Raw genomic sequence first — 22,143 nt, 5'->3', positions numbered from 1 at the left:
ATTTGCACTTAAAAACTTAGTGAAATGGGACTAGAGAAATGGATCAGTGATTAAAACCCTTTGCTGCATAATCATGAGGACCAGAGGTCAGCTGCCAGAATGCACACGAGATAATCCAGGCATCCAGCACATTCCTGTAACCTCGTTCTGAAAGGATGGAGATGGGAAGATGACTGGGGCTTGCTAGCTTCCAGCCTAGCCAAGAAAATATGAGGTCTAGGTTCAGCGTGACACCCTGCCTCAAAGGAATAGTCAGAGAATGATAGAATGGTAGTAGAGGCCAACTAATACCCTCCTCTAGCCTCTGTGCACAAGTCTGTGAATGTGCCTATCCAAAGTATTCTGTGCCTACACCACACACAGGAACATGCAAAAAAAATACAGAACTCTATTTTTTAAAAGAAAACTTATTCTAAGAATATTCATAGATCTTCTAGAGGCTCCCTGGATTCTTAGTTCTGACTGGTCTTTCCATTTTTCAACATGCTTCTTCTATAACTAGTAATAATTGTGCTTCTTGGTGGGATGTGGAATGGTATTTCGGCACATGTCTACAGCATAAACACATGCTTTCAAAGTAACCAATCTTCCCACTATGCTGTGGTTTGAGTAAGAATGGCCCCCATACATTACTATATTTAATTGCTTGGTGGCACTATTTGAAAGGATAAGTAGGTATAGTATTGGAGGAAGTGTGTCACTGGGGGTTGGGTTTTGAGGTTTCAAAAGCCCAAGTCAGACCCAGTGGTTCTACCCTCTCTCTCTCTCTCTCTCTCTTCCTGCTGCTGAGTTATTAATACTTAAGTCCTACAGTGTTGAGAGAAATATTGTGGTCCCCAGCAGCCTTATCACAGGGCCAGAACAAAGCACACATACACGGACCACTTTCTGAACTGGCCCAAAAGCACCCTGAACACATGAGTTAAGACACTCACTAAGGAACTCTCAGGTTCCTATTACGTTTCCAGAAAAAAAAAAAAAAACTTGAATTTAGGAGATAGTGTGTGATGAAAAGAAAATCTGTTCCTTGACAAAGTTCACTCTGACCAACAGATACAGATAACCAACCAGCCAGCTAACAACAAGTGTATCCCAACTAAAACGGCAGTATGAACTATTACACATCCAAGAAAACTGACTTGGGGCAGAAAGCAACTCAAAGAGTCAGAATCATGATGCTAAATCCTCACAACTTTGTCAGTTCCCAGCAAATCAAGAACAGGAAGTAGGAAAACCTGTATTTAGACGCACATTCTTGGTGCTTGCCATAGAGAAAGCAACCAGCACGATGCAGTGACCGGGTAGGAAAATGGATGGGGGGGCACGGAACTGGAAAAGGCACAGCCAACAAGAGAAGAGTGTCAACTACCGAAACAGTTTCCATTTCATTCTGCTACAGCCCTGAGGCCCGCAGAGCTCTCCCTGCTGGGGCTATCTAAGCAAGTCATGCTTAGTTTAGAGCCTAAAGACGTCTAAGTAATCATCACTGCTCTCAGAGCTGAGATCTATGGGTACTCTCCTGATTGATGACGATGTCAGGGCAACAAGAGTCTGGATGGCCTTCTACCCTACTGCCTCTGCATTTCCAGGGACATGGAAGTGTTTTCCTCTATCTTTCCATCCCCTAATGCCAGCTCCTCCCATTTGCAGAACATACAAAGAAGCTATCTGGCAAGAGGATTTCAGAAAGTTGTTTATAGACTTCTACACACCCCCTTCCCAGAAATATACAGAAGGGCATCGCTGAAGCCAGGAGTCAAGTAAAACACTTTTCCCCTAAAATTTCTACTGTTATAAATCTTAGGAAACCAAACCAAAACAAAACAAACAAACAAACAAAAAACCAATAGATTCCTAGATGTGTTCTCAAAACGTTTGGGGCTAAAGGGGTGGGGCAGAATTAAAACACCCAAGAAATGATAGGGGACAACATGAGTACCTCTTTTGTACCTCGTTTCTTTTCAATACCATGGACAAGAATTCATTCAACCTCATTCACTCAAAATTGTGAATGACTGATAATAGTTTCATGACCATCCAGTAAAGTATAGACAAGAGTAATTACGGAGTAATAAATATCAACTAAAGTTTTCAAGTAACTGATTCTTAAGATGCTGTACAGACAGGACAGAAAAGCCTGCCCTCTGGTTCAGACAATATAAGCAAATCAATACAGTCAAAATAAAGGCCACACAAAAGATAACAAAAAGAAGAACCCCCCTCCCAAAAAAATAATAGCCTGGAAACTAATAGAAAGCAGAGTATCTGGAGCTCAACACTCGGGGCCTCTAGCCTCACGCAGAAGAGGACTGTCACTGTGCTCCTAGAATGTACCATGCTTGGCAGCATCCTTATCCAGGAGCTCCCCAACCTAAAATCATCACAACATCCTCCAGACATTGCCAAATATCTCCCAGGAAGCTATCTGTAACTTGAGCTGAGTTGACATGAATAAAAGAGCTGCCTAATGGAAGCAGAGAGAGAGATTAATCTCAGTAGATAAATCATGTGCAAAGACCAAAAGGTGCAAAGCAGCAAAAATGTGGCAAAGAGAATGGAGGGTGTGAATCCAGGCAGCAGAAAGTGCCTCACGTGCCCAACTGAAGGTTTGACATAACTCGGAAGTGGAAGGCCGCTGCGGGATGTTGAGTAGGACAGTGGCTTTTCTCTGTTTGCATTTTGGCTGCATTTCTCTGGTAACTGGATGAATAAGGGGACAAAAGCAGAGGGGGTTAGAAGGGAAAACAGCTTTCCTGTGTGGTTGTCATGTTCTGACCAGATAACAAGCGACATGAAGTCAAAGAAGATGCTCTGAAGGCGTGGAAGCCAACAGGATGTCTGTGTGGTGACAGGTGATGAAGAGGGATGAAGGAACTTGCAGGGTAAAGGCTTGAAGCTAAGGATGGACAAAGAAGGTGAAAGCTGGGTCCTTCTCAAGCATGCAAAGGTGAATTGTACATGAGTCAAGGATATCAAGATATCTTGGGAGCGACCGTAAGTGCATGTGGTATAAGTGTGCATTCTGCGTGCCCATGTAACGTGTACTTGTTACTCAAGAACCGTTTGTGCTGGATGTCTGGGTTTCCACAAGCAACCACAGCCATTGTGGAAAGAGAATAGGAAAGACCTCAGGGCAGACTTCGGAGGACACTTAATCTTGGGGGAAGAGAAGGTCAAGAAAGAAGGAAAGTTTTTAAATGATTCTGGAAAGAGCCAGAAGAAATAAGCTGCCATGATTTGAATGCTTGTGTTCCCCCCACATTCACAGGCTGAGGGGCCTTTTTGAAAGGCCTTATAGAAACTTGGTTGGCCCTCCTGGGTAATATCAGTGGGTCCAAGAATCCAGCTACAATGGCAAGGGAGCAGACAGACAGGGAGACCACAGGCTCCGTAAGTGTAGACAGTGTTTTTAAAAATCTGTACCAAAGTTGGGTGTAGTAGTACACACCTTTAATTCCAGGGCTCAGGAGGCAGAGGCAAATGGATCTCTGTGAGATTGGAGCCAATCTGATCTACATAGTGAGTTCCAGGCCAGCAAGAGTTGCATAGTGAAACCCTATCTCAGGAGAAAAAAAAAATTGCAGCACTATTATGTTTACATTGAGACCAAGTAGGTTTATAGGCTGGGAGAATGGGTCCAGAGAAGGGCCAGTTCTTGAGGAGACGAGTGGAAATGAAGGATGTAGTTGAAGGAAGGCATGAACTCCAGTTCTCTGCGAGAGCGGTACTGGTCTCTTAACTGTCCAGCCATCCCTTCAGACCCACACTCCCACCTACATCCTTCCACCTGTCACAGAGAGGCACCTCCACCCCCATCACCTCGTCGTCAGTCTTTGTGACAGACAGCACTGTCTCAAATGTGATGAAAATGAGATGTCCCGCATGCATCCACGGCCACAGACAACCTCCACTTCTGGCCTTCAGAATTCTTGAAGTCCCCAAATAAGCTCCCGCATCCTCCTAGCAAGGCTGCACACAGAGAGGGACCTGGAAGTCCAGCCGGGCCATCAAAGTACCAGGCATTTGAGCAGAACCACTTGGAACCTTCATGACCAGCCAAACGTCAGAGCTTAGTCTGTAACATACTGGGCAATAAAGTTGCCCAAAATCCAGGCCCACAAGATTTTGGGGGCGGGGGCGGGGGAGGTGATCTGATATTGTCTCACACCAGCTGAGAATTTAGAAGCAAGGTTTCCTGGGGTTTGAGGTGGCCCAGATCTAGCACCTGGGAATGGGCTGCCCAGGCTGAGGAATGAAAAGCCTGGCAGGGCTAAGAACGTGTGGGAGAAAAATGACGACCAAGGGCTGGGGTGACCTACTACGTCGGGTGAAATGATCGCTAATCACTTGCTGTTTTTACTCTGGAAAAAAAAAAAAGAGAGAGAATGGGGGAGCACTACACATTATTCACTAGTGAGTCACCTCAGCTGCCACCGTGATGCCTGGTGACACATAATTAGAAAACAAATGACAGATTAGTTTAATAATATTCATTAGCAACTAATGAAACTGACAGTGTTTCCTATTGAAAGCAGGTTGGGCTGTTAGTTGATTTTAAGCAAATTATGCTCCTCCCTGTCCATGCTCCCTCTCCACCTCCCTCCTCCCTCCTCACTCCTCCCCATCTGCCTTTCAGCTAAACGAGAGGCTGGAGGTAAAGAGAGAGAGGATTGTAAGTGGGTCATAAAATAGGGCATAAAGGGTGAGGTGGTTGAGGGGAACAAAAGGAGGCGAGATCAGAAAGAGAGGGTAGGGGCTGGGCTTGGGGTTGGTGGGGGGGGTGTCCAGAGAGGAGGGGAAGCGGAGAGAACCATGCTTTCCCAGTGGTCTTCAGACAAGCAGCCGCTGTCAAAAACAAACTTCCACTTGCCACAGCAAGGAAATGGTTAACAGAAAAATCAATGCTTCCTTTCAGGCATTGTTGTTCTTTTTCCCTTAAAAAAAAAATCTCTCCAGTAAGAATTTTAACGATATGCAGAAATCATAGCTGTCTTGCTGAATTGGTGTAGGACTGACCCCCCTTGACAGTTCTTAAATTATTCAGCTATCAAGGGCCTGCTAAACATTAAATTAAGCATCCTCTCTCCCCTGTCCTAAACCATTAAGTTATGCAAATGCACAGATAATGGGGCATATGACAGCTGGAGGCATTAATCACGCAGCTCTGTCTCTGGGCCGTTGTTATGTGGAAACTGCATCTGCCAACAGACGGAACAGCCACAATTAGATCTCTTAATGGAACTGGGAGCCACTACCTGGTCCTCCACGCAGCTCAGGTTGTAGACCCGGGAGTGAACGAGGCACTTGGGAGAGCTTGTGCGCTCATCTTTCCTCTGCCCCTCCCCCCTCCTTAATACCTGCTCCTCCAATTGAAATGAAAAATTACCTGTAATTGTTATCATTTGCAAACAAAACCTGTCAGAAGATGAACCTGCTGTTTACAGCGGATGTTTTTGTTGCTCCCTGGAAAGGTTCTTTGGGGAATTTTCTTCATTTGCTTTTTGTTTTTGTTTTTTTTTTAACAAGTCTCTGTCTTTGAAGATGCAAAGATCTCTTGCTGCCCAGTGTGAGGGCGAAGTAACCACTTTCCCATGAGAGCTTCCAAAGTGCCCCCATCAAAACCAGGATAGACTACCCCAAAGACTGCCTGAAATGCCCTGCCTAGCCTTTCTGCAGCTGCTTGTCAAAGATGGCCCAACTGCTCTACCAGGCCCCCCACAGGAAGTCATGAATGAGAAGATAATGGAAGCAACTCATTATCTGCCACGAAACTTCCACCTCCTTTGAGATTTACGACTTAACACACTCAATTTACAGCTGGTGGGGGTGTTAAGTCCAGGTTGTTAAGCACGTATGTAGGAGCCGGCCCATTGTTTTGTCTTCTCTCTTTTGCGTTTTACTGCCTTACAAGAGCAGAAGTTTGTGAGACTTCCTGAGCAGCTGACAGTTGTCATGCACACAGGACTTCAGCTGGCCCAACATCACTTCCCTAATGACCTCCTCGGCACAGGACCTGGATTCCTCAGGGTATATTTACACTGGAAGCTAAGGTCGGAGGTCATGCGGGCCGATCACCCTCCCCGCACCTCGAGCAGCATCTCCACAGATTCACATCCTGACACCTTTGTTGATGTAGTTGTTGCTATGAAGTTACCTTTCCCGAAACAGTTGTGGAAACTAATAGACTCTTCGCGCGGAGTCCCTTTCGTCTCACATCTGCCCTTCCTGTTTCTTAAAATCGGGAGCAACTGAAGAGCAAACAACCAACTGAACCATGTTTTCTCCTTCCCTTGAAAGTACTCCAGCCCTTTCGGGAAGTCTGCATATGTTTATGAGCAAGAAACCAGGCCTGCCAGGGAGGCTGTGACAATAGCCAATAGCAGAAGCCAGCCATCTTCCTCCCCACTCCCGGCCCTCTCCCCACCCCCCTTACTTGTGCTAACCACCCTTTCAGGACAGTTACCTCGAAGCTGGGTCAGCACTGCTCCAGCGATGGCCTCATCCCTGACCTTGAAAACGCCTGTCTTGTGCAAAGAGGGAGGAAGCAGGCCAGCTCTCAGGAATCCCTGACTGCTGCTGAGGAGAGAACTCACCCACAGAGTTACCTGGAAACCCTTGTCGGCTTCAGCATCTACAGGACAGTGTTCCTCTGCCAAGTCTTTCTGCCTGGCATGCTTCCTTCTCCCAATTTTCCAAGCAACTCTTCTTAAGAACCTTTTGGAAACTGGGGGGAAAAATATAATCACAAACAGACTTGAGTTCCAGATTCTCATCCCATGAGAAATGTAGACCCAATGACTACAGGACTGACTCCGGGGTTCTGTTTCAGTTTCCTAAACAAAACAGGAATGACCCAAATGTGTGTGGCATTTCTGCACTTGACAGCAGTCAGAACAATGAGCCGCACGGGTACGGAGCTATGGACATGCTATCAAGGTTTAACCTGGCAACGGCACACAGAAGTCCACTGATGGGTATATATACTTTAGGTACGTGTTCTCTGTATTCTGGCACCCTGAGAATGGCAGTTCATAAAGGGTCTTTGGCCAGGCATCAGTGTTGCACACCTTTAATCCCAGCACAGGGGAGGCAGAGGCAGTTGGAACTCTGAGTTCAAGGTCAGCCTGACCTATAGAGCAAGTTTCAGGACAGTAAGGCCTACTTAGAGAAAACTTGTCTTGGCAGGGAGGGGAGGATAGGGAGATTTGAGTAGCAGTTTTTATGTAGCATCTTCAAAAAGAATGGTAATTTTTAAAAAGAGACAAGGTTTTTAAAAAGGACATCAAGTCTTATGGTCAGCAACTTGGAAAACGCGAGTGCTATATAAAGAGTAATTAGTCAAGTTTACTAAAAGTAGTTCCTCTGGCATCTTCTCCATGCCAGTGAGGGTCTAGAGCTCTCTTCAGTGGCTAGCCTGTGTTCTCGCTGGAAGAGATGGAGACAGGAAACCTTTGCTCTTTGCGAACCCGGCTTCCAAAAATGCAGAGAAGGCAGAATTCTCCTGTACCGCTCCTCCATTGCCTCTGGCTCCACAGTCTTCCCCTTTGAGGGAGGCATCATCTAAAGTCCCACATCTCACCCAGTAATCTATGACCTAATTTGATAGGGCAGCTTGTTTGTTTGTTTGTTCTTCTTTGCTTGTTTTGACAATCTTATGTAGCCCAGGCTAGCCTCTGCCTTGAACTCCTCACCCTTCTACCTCCACCTCCTTAGTGCTGGGATTAAAGACATAGGCCCCCATGTCCAGTCTTCTGTGGTGCTTGGCATCAAGCCCAAGGATTCAGATATGCTAGGTCAGAACTCTCCCAGCTGAACTACGTCCCCATCTTTGACGACCTTGATTGACTGATTGATTGATTGATTGATTGATTGATTGATTGATTTTGGTTTTTCGAGATAGGGTTTTTTGTAGCTTTGGAGCCTGTCCTGGAGCTCTTGTAGACCAGGCTGGCCTCGAACTCACAGAGATCCGCCTGCCTTTGCCTCCCGAGTGGCAGGATTAAAGGCGTGCACCACCACCATCCAATGAAAGACCTTGTTTTAAAAGCAGGATGGTTCAACATATATCCAATACTAGGTTCCAGAGAGGGAGTCAATAACCACACTTCAGGAGTCAGGCCCTGAACAATATTGTGATTGTTGTTTTGGGTTTTGGAATGTAGCCCAGGCTGGCTCCCAATTCACAGTCTTCTTGTCTTCACCTCCCAAGTGCTGGAATCACAAGCATACATACATCAATACAACCTGTTTCTGAACAATCTTTGAACAGGGCCTGTCCATCACATGCTCGGTGCCTGATCCCCATTTCCCCTGCTCCCAACCCACAGTTGACTGCCTGGCTACTAAGTCTGTTATAATTCCTATGTTCCAGAACCCAACAATGAGGCCTTTTGTCATGAGAAACACCAGGTGAAGTTATAGAAAAGCTTTATCCAGCATTGTGTTCTTCCAATGTACAACATATACTATACTCATTCCACATCTGAAGTCATTCTGTTCACACATGACATCCCTCACTTACATAACATCCTCAATTGTTTGTTCTTCTTTCCGCTAGATACCAAAGTCCATGAATGTGTCTTTGTCTCAGGGCCCATTCCCTCATCAGTGCAGAGCCAGAGAGACTTTCGCAAGGATCATGGATCCCTGCAACTTCCAGTGACCCTACGCTATGCAAAGGCCATCCTACAACTCTTGTCCTTTTCCTGTTAGAACACTGACTAACTCAAATAACCAAAACAATGGAAAACAACGAGACTCTGCACCAAAGCAACCACGATTGGTAAGACAAACATCCCTGCTACTTTTAACACCTCAGTGCCTTCTAAAACAGTGGAGTGTTCTGGAAATGATGGTTTGAGTGAAAACAAACAAATACCGTTTAGCAATCATCTTTGTGTTTTTGGAATCTTAGTATCTGTGTTAATCCCACCACAAAATAAGACCACTACCACAGTTTAAAGCCAAATTTGAAGCGAGTTTTAATTAAATACTGACTATGTTGAAGTCTCTGGCCAGGTCCATCTCTGGTTTCCCACGGGGACAAAACCAGCCCTGAATCAAGTTTTGTAGCTGCTTAAATATTTCCCATCAGGTCCAATCAGGGGCAAGCGCACATCCTGACGTTTTCTTGCCTGTGAACCTCCTGCCCTCATGTGATCAAGCATAGATGGGTATAGATGGGTCAAACAAACTTGTTTAGGGGAGTGAAAGCATGTGGCTTGTTATTTCCCATAAACAACAGCTTTCAATGTTTCAGGAACTCTCTGTCCTTTGGGCAAGGGGCTTGCAGATCTGAGGCATTTTTGTTTCATGGATCTCTATGGCATAGTAATTAAAACTTAAAATGTAACTTTGGCTCTCACACCTACTGAACTGGTAGCATATGTTTTGAGGCTAAAGCCTCCCACTTTTGTCACCAGACATTGGAGTAAGATCAAAATACATTGTTGGAAAAAAATTAAAAACAAGGAAAAAAGTAAATGACTTGTGCAAAACTGTATGTAGTTTCTGCACTATGATATCCTTCACAGAGCACTCTCGGGTTTCCTGATGCACAATAAATTGTGCTATAAACCTGAAGAAAGCTGGAACAGCATTTCACGGAGGCATGGAGAACTTTAGAGCAACCCTTACTAGCAGCCCATGTGGTTCGCATTTCCTAGCAGGAAAGGCTAAGGCTGGATTAAGAGGCCAAAGGCAGTTACACTATTTACCTTAAAACACATGACTCATGGGGTAAAGGGGGAGGAGGGCCTACTGGCCTTCCCCTCTACATTTCCAGATCTTTTTGTTCAGAAATAGCGTAGGAATAGCCAGCCAAGTTTTAGACTACCTTTAGTGGAAATGAAAGGAATTGATTGGTTCATAACCAATAGCCCAGAAACAGCACATCAAGTATGGGGTTGTGAGAATTAAGTTCAGGGGACACAAAGAAAGCCATTGCTCCAATGAAAGTGTCTCAACAAGGTGAAGTTTTACTTTTGATCAAGAGGGCCTGCTCCAAGGGGCAAGCGCTCAGAGACAGGAAGCTTACTGGGTTTTCATTCCAACACATGTACTGTCTTTTCCCCACTGTCTTTTGAGACTGGTTAGATTTAAAAGAATCAGCACAAAGAAAATGAAGGAGGAAGTTGGAAGAGGGGGGATCACTGCTTCTGGACATCAATGGGGCCTTTGTTGTGAACAAAGGGTTTTAGCGTGGGGGGGGGGTGTGAATCTTAAAATATTTGATAAAAGTCTTACAAGGTGGGAGATAAAAAGCCTTTAATTCCTTGTCATAAACACAAGTTTTATAGTGTCTGCTAGAAAAGAATCGTATTTAATGTTTTTTAAAGTAAAGTCTGGATTCTCTATAGGGGCCAGACATTTTGAGACCCCGAATTTTCAAACATCTCGCTGTAGACAGCGATATACAAAGTGCAGCAAGCTCATACCAACCAATGTGCCCTGGTCCACTTTTGCGTTCCTTCCGCTGCTATCCCACGTGTTTCTCTGAACTCTGGATAAACCAGACAACTCAGCGGCTATCCTGGGGCTCCGCACGCTCCTCAGAGGTCACATGGATCTCATCTTTAAGGCACTGCAGGGCATTTAAATCTAGTGAGGAGTCTAGAATCAAGGAGGTAGAGAGGGTCTTGAGAATCTGCGCTGTCCTGAGGACCACCTGCTGCTCTTTTGAATGAAAGAAAGAAATAAAAGGAGGACGTGACCGCTCCTAAGGGGTTGAGATTTTTATTATAGATACGAGGAATGTGCACAGGCGGAGGCAGCTGGAATGTTCCAGACTAAACATGACTGGCAGACTGGACTGGGCCTCGTGAGGAGAGGTGGAAAGAGGAGGAGAGAGCCAGGAGCCAAGAGGCCTGGAGTGAGCCAGGAGACCAGGAGACCAAGAGATTCATTCAGTGTAGCCAAAATGGCTGTATTATACAGAAGAGAAAAGGTGGAGGAAGGGAAAACCCAAGTGAGTCCTTGCACTGGAGAGTGCAGGGTAGTGGGCGGGGCATGCCAGGCACTAGATGCTGAGAGATTAGTGGACAGTGTCCACGGTGATATGTTAATAGGCACCTTAGCCATTTGTTCAAGATTTGAGACCTAAGAGTCTTTCAGATAAACAGGTTGATCCCACAAGGTGATCACAGGTAAGAAGTGGCTGCTGGGAAGGAGACGATGCCCCAACTTCATCAGTGTCTACCTGAAGCCCATCCCACCTACAGGATCCTATGACCTCACATAGCATAAGCATGCTGTAACAGAAAGCACTTCTAGTCCGGGTCTTACCTGTGTGTTACTGTGGTTCACTCACGGGGTGAGATCCTGGGTCGGCTTTTCCGTGGATTCCATCCTGCAGCTAGGGCAAATGAGGCCCTCCCTTGGAGCACACTCACTCTCAGACCACTTGCCTGGCACCGAGCTGGGAAATAATTCCTGGGCATCTTCTTTTCTTATATCACTGTGCCCAGAACTGTAGGAGCCACTGACAGAGGTCACTACACTCTGCATGGATCTCTACACCAGCACTTCCCAAAGACCACCAGTGCCCAGCTGGTTGGGAGTACCACGGAGAAATCAACTGATGTAACAGGACTGGAGTATCCTGGGCAGAACTGCTAAGACCTCTGTTCCTTTATGCCATTCCTGCTCACAGGCAGGTTTTCTGAAAGCAGGCACCCCCAAGACCCCAGCACCCCAACCAGAAAGTAGAAGTTTTGGTCACATGCCGGAACTAGAATCAATCTTCTGAAGGGTTGTACCAGGCCCACTTGCTCTACCTGAGACTCAAGTTTTACACACACACACAAGATCACCTGGCATCCAAGCAAAGCAAAGGGCACGCAGAGACAACAGCTGTCTGCATATCTTCCCCAAGCCCTAAATGTGATGTGATAGATCATACAATGGAACATTACTAAGCCACGGAAAGTGAAATGCTGGTGATACTGAAACACCAATAAACTGCCAATTCATTGCATTAAATGAAGCAACCAAGCAGACAAATCCAGAAACAAGCAAATGAAAGAGACAAGTGGTTGCCAACAGGGCAAGGAAAAGGGAATAGGAAGGAGTTTAAGTGTGAGGCTTCTCTGGGAGTGGAAAAATGCTCTGCTCTAGTATGAATGTCCTTGAGGTCACTAGCATGTTCTTTAGAGGGATGAATATTATAGTCTGTAAATTAGAAATTAGAGTAATTTTTTTCAAGACAGCAAATAACCTTCTAGATCCGTGGTTCTCAACCTGGGGGTCGAGACTTCTTTGGGGATCGAATGATCCTTTTACGGGGTCTCAGATCAGATATCTTGTATATCAGATATTCATATTATAATTCATAATAGTAGCAAAATTACAGTCATGAAATAACAGCAATAGTAATTTTATAGTTGGGGGGTCACCACAACGTGAGGAACTGTATTAAAGGGTCGCAGCATTAGGAAGATTGAGAACCTCTGTTCCAGATGGAATCAGGTCTCCAAGGAGTTTATCTGCCAACTGAGCCCATGGAAGTTCAAGCTTCATGAATGTTTGTTAAGAGGCAGGTCACCCCAAGTCCTCAAGTTTTGTTCTTTAACCAGTATTCTGTTGCTCTCCAGTCCTCAGGGAACTTGGAAACTTCTAGCAGGATCAAGAGACGGGCAGCAAACTTTCTGTAGAATTCAGGGGTCTCAGGCCACAGAGTTGTGAATTGCTAAGAAAAAATAGGAGGCTAACTTCTCAAGTGTAATCAACTTTGGTTATATCAGTGTGTCTGAGCAGTCAACAAACTGTCAATTGAAATCACGACAACTGCACAATGTGTGTACATTAAGCTATATGATGTTTGTATTGCATTGGGTATTATAAGTATACTACAGCTGAATTGACATATATAGGCGAATAGACATACAAATACTATGTCATCTTATATAAGCCATTTGAGCATTTTGCATATAGAAAGGACTCTAGAACCAACCCTTCTATAGACATTGAGAGAACTATGCATCCAGCCTCCGATCCATTCCAACAATGCCTTCTAGAATGTGGAAAGTAGTTGAAAGCTCACAGCTCTTCGTTTCTGTGGACTCTGCGAGATCTATCATAATAAACAAGTCTCACCACACTTGACTTTTCTCCTCGGTCATGTACTCAAGGATTTGATGGCTAGTTCTGCCTTCTGTTGGCTGAGGAACCAACAGGAAGTTCCTCTGAAGTTCAGTATCCGTCTCCCAAATAGAAGCAGCTACAACAGCTTCCTGGACAAATGAGAAGACTCAATGATACAACATGAAACGCCAAGCACACTGCTTGGTACACAGCTGGTGCTTCACAATTCAACATCCTCTCTTTATCAAATACAGTCAAAACAATCACAGACAGGTAGGCACACATCTTCCTGGTTAGCAAAATGTTGGTGTGGCACCATAGCAATCAGGAACTTTCAATATTTGAAAAATGTATGACCGAATGAATGTCCCCTTTAACTCCCATCTCAGCCACACACAAATCTAGGGTGAGCAGTCCATGATGTCCACATAATAAGCAGAAATGACCCCTAGAAGAAGACTTTCCACAAAACCCCCATGAACTGAAAATCATCGCAGCTATAAAATGCCTACTTCTTTTCATTTTGAGACACACAGCCCAGGCTGGCCCTCAAACTCTGTGGCCGAGGATGACTTTGAATTCATGATCCTCCTTCTCCCTCCAAAATCCTCAGATTAGGAAAGGAGCTACCGCACCCAGTTTATTTGGTACAGGATAACAAATTCAGGGCTTGGTGGTTGAGAGGCAAGTACTCACCAACTGAGCTACATCCCAGCCTATGCCTTGCTTTTAAAGAACTACGTGTTCCAAATCTTTGCTTTGGGACACTGATGACAAGATGTTTTTTTAATGCAAGCAGATGGATGATCGTCACATAGAAAGCATTAAAGCAGAGAGAACAATCAGGCTAGAGGCCAGGAAACAGCCTGGAGTAAAGAAAGACAATTCTTATGAAGCGTACTAGGTAGGAGTTGGGACCGTGGGAGCAGATGCCCTGGGTTTGACTCAAACTCAGTTGAGTATGGTCTAGAACAGGCACTTAACCTCCTCGGGCCCCGCTTTTCACATATCCATAATGTAGCAAGGATTACAGTTAATAAATGAGAAATGTTCCAAGCAATGCTTAGATCTTAAGTTCTAATAAATACTGACTATTACTCTATTTATAGTGATTATTGTTAATAATTCTCAGGATCTTTCAGACCCGTTTAACCCTTCTTTCATTTAACGGTCCTCTAAACTGTTGTGTAAAGTGGGAGATGAGGGAAAAATTATCAAAGAAACTTAAGCAATATAGGAAAGAGTTACTGAGGATGCTTGATTCACAGAACAAGTATGAAAGTCTCTTTTTGTTGGTATAAAAAGGGAATTTCAAGGCCCCGAGGCCAGTTCTTTATTCCTCAAAGGAGGCAGTTACTATAATGGTGTTCTCTGAGCCATGTGGCTAGTTAGCACCTTCCCTCGCCATTAAAGCCATGAAATTTATTATGTTCCCCTCAGAGGGCAGTTTAAGGATAAACTGATACATTTGTACAGAACATATTGGCCATGCTGGAAAGATTTTTCCCACATCTACACAATGATGAGGAAAGTGGACATGACTAAGAGGTTTGGGCAGCCCAGTTCTTGCGACAAAACCTAGCAACAGGTGTCACGACACTCTGAAATGCCTGATGTGTGGCAGGACACCAGTGTTGGCCCTTAAGTCACGTTCCGAGGTAAGGGGCTTTGCAGTGTTTCTGATCATTAGTTTAGGTGTCTTAATAGACGACTCCTTTCTTAAAATCTTACATGTCACCTAAATATATCAAGAAAACAATTGCTGAGCCACACTGTGGCTCATTAAATAAAATGGGGTGGGGGGAGGACATGGTGATTTCATCTTCCTGCAGTGGCCCCAGAGTATTCCCAAGAAATCTGCATATGCCGTGTTGTTATATAAGGTCCCCAGATCCCCCTCCAGCCACAAGCTCAGGCATCAAGATGCTGCGACGGAAGATCATGAGATTACTGCTTGAAGCATGGTTACTCTAAATGGTGGTTCTCAACCTTCCTACTGCTGTGACCCTCTAATACAGTTCCTCATAGTGTGGTGACTACCAACCATAAAATTACTTTTGTTGCTACTTTATAACTGCAATTCTATTACTGTTCTGAATCTTCATGTAAATATCTAATATGCAGAATGTTTGATACGTGACCCCTGTGAAAAGACCATTTGATCCCCACCAAAGGGAAGTGACCCACAGGTTGAGAACACTGATCTAAAAGGGACATTTTTATAATCACTAGCACAAGCAAGTTCTAAACTGCACTAAACTAAATATTGCTTTTTTTTTCTCCCGCTGGCTAGTAAATGGAGGTTCCTATGAAGTATCTGCTGAGACCCAGGCACAGTAGTGAAACCGCATTTTTTCTCACTATATTGCGTTGCCATTTAAGTCAGCTGCTCACCTCACATGCTTCTAAGGTCTTTCTCCTCACCATGAAAAACAAGATTGCTCTGAACCCCACAAACGGCAAAGCAACACCTCTACAATGATATGCAGGTAACAAATCCCACACTGTACCAGGTGCCAAATGCCCTTTGATGAGCCAAGTAGTCATCTGAGAAGCATCTTCCATACTGGACCCTTTCCATAAATGGCAGAGAAATCTAAGCTGCACATCTAACCAGAGACCTCCTACGCTGAAGTATTCCACTCATTCAGTCAGTCAGTCATGAGAATTTGTGAGAACTTCCCCAGACTTCACAGGGCTCCCAGGCCCCAAGGTCTTGATGATGAGACTCAGCTCAGCACCGTGACTGTCTGTGTCCCTCTTGGGCATCAGGTTGTTCATGACACTGGGACTTGCCTTGCTTAGCCCTTCTGTCAATTCTACTTAGGAGTGCTCCCTCTCCCTCTTACCCTCCCCTTCCATGTGTGTGCATGTGTCATCTGTGTGTCTATTTGTCTGCCTGTCTGTGTGTGTGTGTGTGTGTGTGCGCGCGCGCACGTGTGCACACACATGGGAACCTTTTATTAACTACTTACCAAAGATCCATCCATGTGCTAAGTCCTAATGACCAGTTTGAGCTCGCTTTCTGTGTCTGTGTCGTTTTGAATTCACGATAGCATGGAACATCGTGGCAGAGTGGAGGCTATTCTTTCCCTAGTAGTTAGAGAGAAGAGCAACATCCCAAAGGCACTGTTCTAGTAACCTAACTCTTTCCTAATAAGCCACACATCTTAAAGATACTCTCACTCCCAAAAACATCACAGGCTAGAAACCTAGTCCTTGGTGCATTGGCCTTCTGGGGACCGTCCAGATTTTAAAAACTACAGCACAATTAATAATCAAAAAAAAAAAGGCTTGCCTTGTCAAAGCAGCTGCCACTGTATGTAATCAGACACCCCACTTGCTACATCTTCACCCTGCTTCAATTATAGATTTACTCGTCTGCCTCTCCCAAAAGATTCAAATCCCTTCTGTGCCCATCATGTCTGCTAAATAATAAATTTCGTAGGCTAATATTTTCCTATACTTATTTGAATTCAAAATGCTGAGGGCTATAATGATAGCATTAAAAGTCACTGGGGAGATAATAAAATCATAAGGCACAAAAAAATCCGTGGAGAAAACATTAAAATGTATATATTATTCTTGGCAAAGACAGCAAAATGACAGTAGGTTGGGTTAGAGAAATGAGCAATCAACTAATTTTGGTTCTTCTGGCTTTAAGATTTCTGGGAAAATATAACTGGTGTTGAAGCTCATTTTGAGCCGTCTCTTCAAAACTTAGTACGAGCCAAAAGCTGCATATGAGGGTAAGTCTCTCCTGGCTTCTCTAAATTTGCGTCCAGACAAATTGCAGCCATCACACTATCCAGTGGTCACTGCGAGCTGGCCTTGAACAGGCTGATTGATTTTTATAATGTCCCAGGCAATTTCGAGTTGTCAGTAAGAACTAATTCTGTCTCGTTAGTGCCTTCACTCTTGGCAGCTCCGTGACCACTTATTGGCTTTTGTCTTCGTGTTCATTTTCTCCTGCTAATTCTAAAGCTTTTTCCCCCGATCTCCAGCCACATTCAAAGGTCTGAAGCTATAATCAGAGGTGCCCTACCTCCGGCCCAATTACAGGTAAAAATATCAGCTCTTTCCACGGGTTCCAAAGTTGAACCCTAAAGTCCCATGCCCTGTGAAACCTTCCTCCCGACCAAACCCCATTAGGGCCTGTATTGCTGTATTACTTAATCAATCCCGCAACTCTGTATCTGAAGTCCTCACTGAAGTTGATATTAAACCAACTTGTCAATCTGTAATTGCCGAGCGCCACACTCTGCTCCTCATGCTGTGGAGCTTGAAAGCTGAAGCTGGCGCTGACTCAGCCTCTCCAGATGTATCTCCACATCATCCAAACTAGGATGATGGTGAACCTCTGCTCAACAGCCCTGGGGCAGGTGAGCCTTGGTCCTAGATGCCAACTTGTACCTTATTTGTGGAACATATTCCTTGAAAGACTTACACGCTCAGAATTAAATCCTTGTTGTTAAACAGTCAAAGACAGTTACCCCATTTGTAGATCACACATGCTTCTCAGACAGTAGACACTGCTGTGAGACGCATGCTCCGTATAAAGACTAATATATGTGTGTGTGTGTATATGTGTATATATAAACTAATATATTATATATAATATATATGTATATATAGCTAAATTGGATACATAAAATGCTCTTTTTTCCCCCTCACTGAGATCTGTGTTGTAGGAGGCCGGAATGGCAGATCAGCTGAGTTACCAAGGTTGCATAGGGGACCCACCCCCAACATGATCACAAGCAGCCAAGCATTACTCTTCAGATGGACTGCTGAGGTGAGTAAGATGTGCTCCTGCCCATGAGGAACTGAGAGATCAACTGAGGTCATAAAATCTGAGACGGTGACATAAAAGAAATTTGATCTCGAAGAGTTCACAGGAGAGGCATCCACAGATTCTCCTGGAGGTCACTGTCAGGGTGAATCCCACAGAGGAGACAGGAAAGAGCTGAGGAGAGAGGCGTCCCAGATGGCAGATGAACCTGAAAGGTCAGGTAGAAGAAGGGAAGCACTGGGAATGCATGCCTGCAGCACCCTGGCAAGCAGCATCACACAGTCAAGGATGGTCCTGGGTTTGGGGGATGGGGAGAAGGCAGGCAGAGAAAGGAGTCTATTGTTATGCCGGCATCTGTGTTGATTTTCTCATCTCTGGCAAGAAGCAACTTAAAAGAACTGGTCCATTTGGGCTCCTCTCAGTGTGAGAGGATACAGTCCATCATGGCAGAAAGACACGTTTCCTGGCAACTGAGATATATGCAGTTTGCTTGCATCTAGCTCGGCAGAGAACCAAGACAGGACCAAGGCTGGGCACACCCCCTGATCTCCAATAACTCACCTCCTGAAGCCAGGCCCCACTTCCTAGGGGTTACACAAACCATGCCACCAGTTGGGGACCAAACATTCAAATACGTGAGTATACGAAGAGACATTCCATGTTCAAGCCACAGCGCTGCCATGTTGCTTTCGGAACTTAATCAAGATGGCCAGTGCATTGTATCCTGCTGGACTCAACTCTGAAGAAGTTTCTTTCCACCCTGGCCTCCTGATCGTGCTTCATACTTAGAGAATTTGCTCGAGAAAACTTCTTTCCCATCCCATTAAATTGTGCCTACCCCAGAGACACTTGCTCAAACACGTCCATTGCTCAAACATGTTCTCCTGGGATGGAGGTAGCTCTCCCAGTGAGGCAGCCTGCAAGGATTCTTTGGTGCACAGGCTACTGGAGTCCGCTCTGCCATGGCCCCTGGTGATAAAACTCACAGACATCAACACAGATCCCAGCTGTCGTAGGATCACGGACCAAGACATGGCCCCCTCTGCTGCAGCTCGAGCCCAGATATCATTATGGCCTTGGGTAGCAGTGCAGGCCACTCAGTATGGCCCTCAGTATTGCTCTACACATAATAGCCAGAAACTGGAAACAACCTAGTATCTGTCAATGGATGAATGCATAAAGAATATGTTTATATATACTAAAAACATAAAGAATATGTTTATATATACTAAGTTAAAGCCCTTAAAAATAAAATCACCTCAGAGAAACCCTGTCTCGAAAAAAAAAAAACAACAACAACAAAAAAAAAAAAAAAATCACCTGAGGCTATTTTGATGTCTGAGGCTTATGCTGCTGCTGGGGACATACTAATTTGAGTGGCTGCCACCTGAGGCCACAGTGATGTCCGAAAACAAGTTGCAACCAAGGGCCATGTCCTGACCTGTAGATTTGAGGGTGTCTCAGAACTCAGTCCTCACCCTTCTCTCCTCCCCACCCAACTGCACCAAGCATGTTGTATCTGGTGACTATCATAGCATCTGTATTTCAGCCTCATTATGGCCAAGCCAAGGCTCAGGCTGCCACTGCCACAGAACACATACGATTGTTCCATACACACTTCAGCCTTCACAGTTAACAGGCAATGTGATGAAGACATCTACAGGAATTCTTTGAGCAGGTAGTTCTGTTTTGGTGACAACCGATTTTCTTTTTTAACTCAGGACTATATACTAACAGCTCTCATCGTAGACAGCCTATTGCCTCAGCACTGAAGGAAGGGCAAGCAGGAAAGCTTTCTCGTGTGATTCTGTCATAGCTGGGAAGTTCTTTAAAATCTTGCCTAGAAATTATCAAACCAAATAGAGCTTCAAGAGAGATTTGAGTGGCTAGCAGGTGGTTGTTAAAATTGGCCCAGGCCTTCACAATCCATTTCCAAGGGCCAGCGCCTTTGATTCGCTCAGATTAAGTGCTTTCTACACCCACCTGAGCAAAATAAGGGTCCCAGTGCCAAAGAGGCGGGGATAATGGTAGACAGCATTAGCAACAACTATTTGACTACAGTCTCCTAGCGCCTTTAAAGGCCATCAAAGTTCTGGATGGCACATGAGGTTCAGATCATCTGTCAGCCGTGACTCACTGGTTACGGCATCCACAAGCGCCATGCTAGGGACTGACTATGAATAATGAGCTTGCTGGGTCCAATGAAAGAAGAGCTATGCTTTATAGCAATGGCTGCAACACATGACACAGAGAGGGAGGAGATGGTACCAGAGCCCTGACTTAGATTCTTTTCCGACTTTTACAATCCTTGTGATGGTAAATCTTGTTCATTTGGATTAGAATCACCTAGGTTATTAGAAAAGCACAGCTTACATCATGAAGGCATTTTCTGCAAGGAAAATCCACCCTGACTGCAGGTGGCACCATTCAGTAGACTGGGACCCTGGAAGACAGAATCAGGAGGAGGAAGTCGGCAGTGCAGACCTTTGCTGTCCTTCCTGAATGCCCTTCAGAGAGCCGCTGTGACTGCTATGCCCTCCCCACCGCGATTACCAGAAACTGAAAACTAACTTCCACCGTCCTCACCTCTTGTTTTGCTCAGATGTTTTGTCAGAACAGTGAAAACCTAACCCCCAACCTGTGAGGGGTGTGCTTCAGTGCATCTGAGTCTAACAGCGCATCCCATTTTCCTCCCCGACAAAACCATCCCCACGCCATTATAGACACCTTGTCGTGTCTATATGTCACCTGCTCATACTGAACGGGAATGGAAAGTCCAAGGCAAGTGGCGGCAGGCGAGATCCCACCTTCCTCCAGGCGTCTGACTGGAGCTTGTGTCAAAGAGCTTTGCACCATCCTCAGCAAGCTCTGAGCGCATGCGCCAACCGCAAGCTCCTTCAATAAGAACCGGAGATAACTTTTCAGATCCCGAGTTTCAAGACATATTTATTCTACCTGAGAACGCCAATATTTCCACACCATTTTTAGCAACTCTCTTTATAACTCATTTTTCAAAGATGCTGCCAGCATTAAGTCTAGAGTGTTCCATTTCCAAACCGGAGCTCTTTTAGGAAAACTTTGTATCGTCCCGGGCTGTACCGAGGGCAATAAAAAAAAAAATCGTTAGGTCTTCATGTCAAGGCGTGTGCTGCTATGACACAGGCTCCCCGGCAGCAGGACCCTGGCTTGGTTGTCACTCACCATGCAGCACGTCCTCATAGAAACGGCCAGTCTTTGGTGACTCAGTGTCCCGGGCACCGTGCTTCTTGTGTTACATAACTCGCATTGTATCCATTTTCCCCTTGACCAGCAAGGTCTGGAAACATGTCCAGAACAGTGGCATGCCCCAGGTGAGGAAGATCAGGAAGAAGACGGCCCAAATTAAAGCCGCCTGTTTGGTCTTACGTGAGAAACCCCTACGGGTCCAGCAGTAGGGTGCTGGGTGCGGGAAGACAGGGGAAATTTCCCTTTAGGGAGTTGGCTCCTTGTAAGGGTTACCGGTAACAGCAGTAGGGTTTATGTAAGTGGCAGCCCTGTTCAAGTCCTCACACAGTCCTTACAAGGTCATAACCCAGAAGATATTAATACCTGATTCCCCTCATGGACAAGGAAACTGAGGCCCTGAATTAAATTAAACCAGTGCCTCACACAGCCAGGAGCTCTAGCCACCTCGCTTGTGTGTGTGTGTGTAGGCTACCACACTACTTTGCTTTCCAGCACCTCAGTCCCCAATGTGTCACAGCGGGGATGGTGAGGGAAGCTGACAGATGCATGGCTTTCCAAGCCATCTTGGTGGTAAGCCTATTTCCCCCCTCCAAATAAGTCTCTCTGAATAGCCCAGTTCAGAGAAACGGGAATTATTGAGGTGGCTGGGGATGGGCGGATGGAGAGGGATGAGAAGTCAGTGTGCTTAGGGTTTAGCCTGGTTCCCACACGACGTGAACGTGCTTCACGGAACTACATGATTCAAATTACTAAGATTAGGTAGAGTTTACATCTTAAGATTTTTACACGAAAGAGGAAATCTTACTTAGCAGCTCGCCAAGTAAATACTCCAGTTGGGGCCACCTGACTCAGCAGGAGTAAGCCCAAAATTCCAGACCCTTCCATGCCCACCCTCTTTCCAGCAGCTGCCAAGGGCGATCCCTTAACACCTGACCTCCAGATTCTAGGATGACTCTGGGAGAAGCTTCCACACGAGTCACACTCTCAAATCTCCCTCAGAAGGCTTGTGGCCTATCTCCTGCCATCAAGTCAAATGCCTGGCCATG

General features: G+C 45.3%; 1 long non-coding RNA gene across 2 annotated transcripts in view; it reads right to left on the bottom strand.

Moving 5' to 3' along the window:
- LOC125397467 (uncharacterized) overlaps positions 1–22,143 on the bottom strand; it is an 82,567-nt gene that overhangs the window by 28,697 nt on the left and 31,727 nt on the right. The window contains exon 3 of one of the 2 annotated variants that reach the window (XR_015003228.2): positions 20,630–20,767. The exons of the other annotated variant lie outside the window; for it this stretch is intronic. This is a non-coding gene — a long non-coding RNA (uncharacterized LOC125397467). Of the gene's footprint in view, positions 1–20,629; positions 20,768–22,143 lie in introns of those variants that run through there. 2 annotated transcript variants of the gene reach the window in all.

The sequence above is a fragment of the Myodes glareolus genome, chromosome 7, assembly GCF_982192425.1.
Source record: "Myodes glareolus chromosome 7, mMyoGla1.1, whole genome shotgun sequence".
NCBI lineage: Eukaryota > Metazoa > Chordata > Mammalia > Rodentia > Cricetidae > Myodes > Myodes glareolus.
Note: the sequence above shows the minus strand (reverse complement) of the source record. Positions and strands in the feature narration are given on the sequence as shown.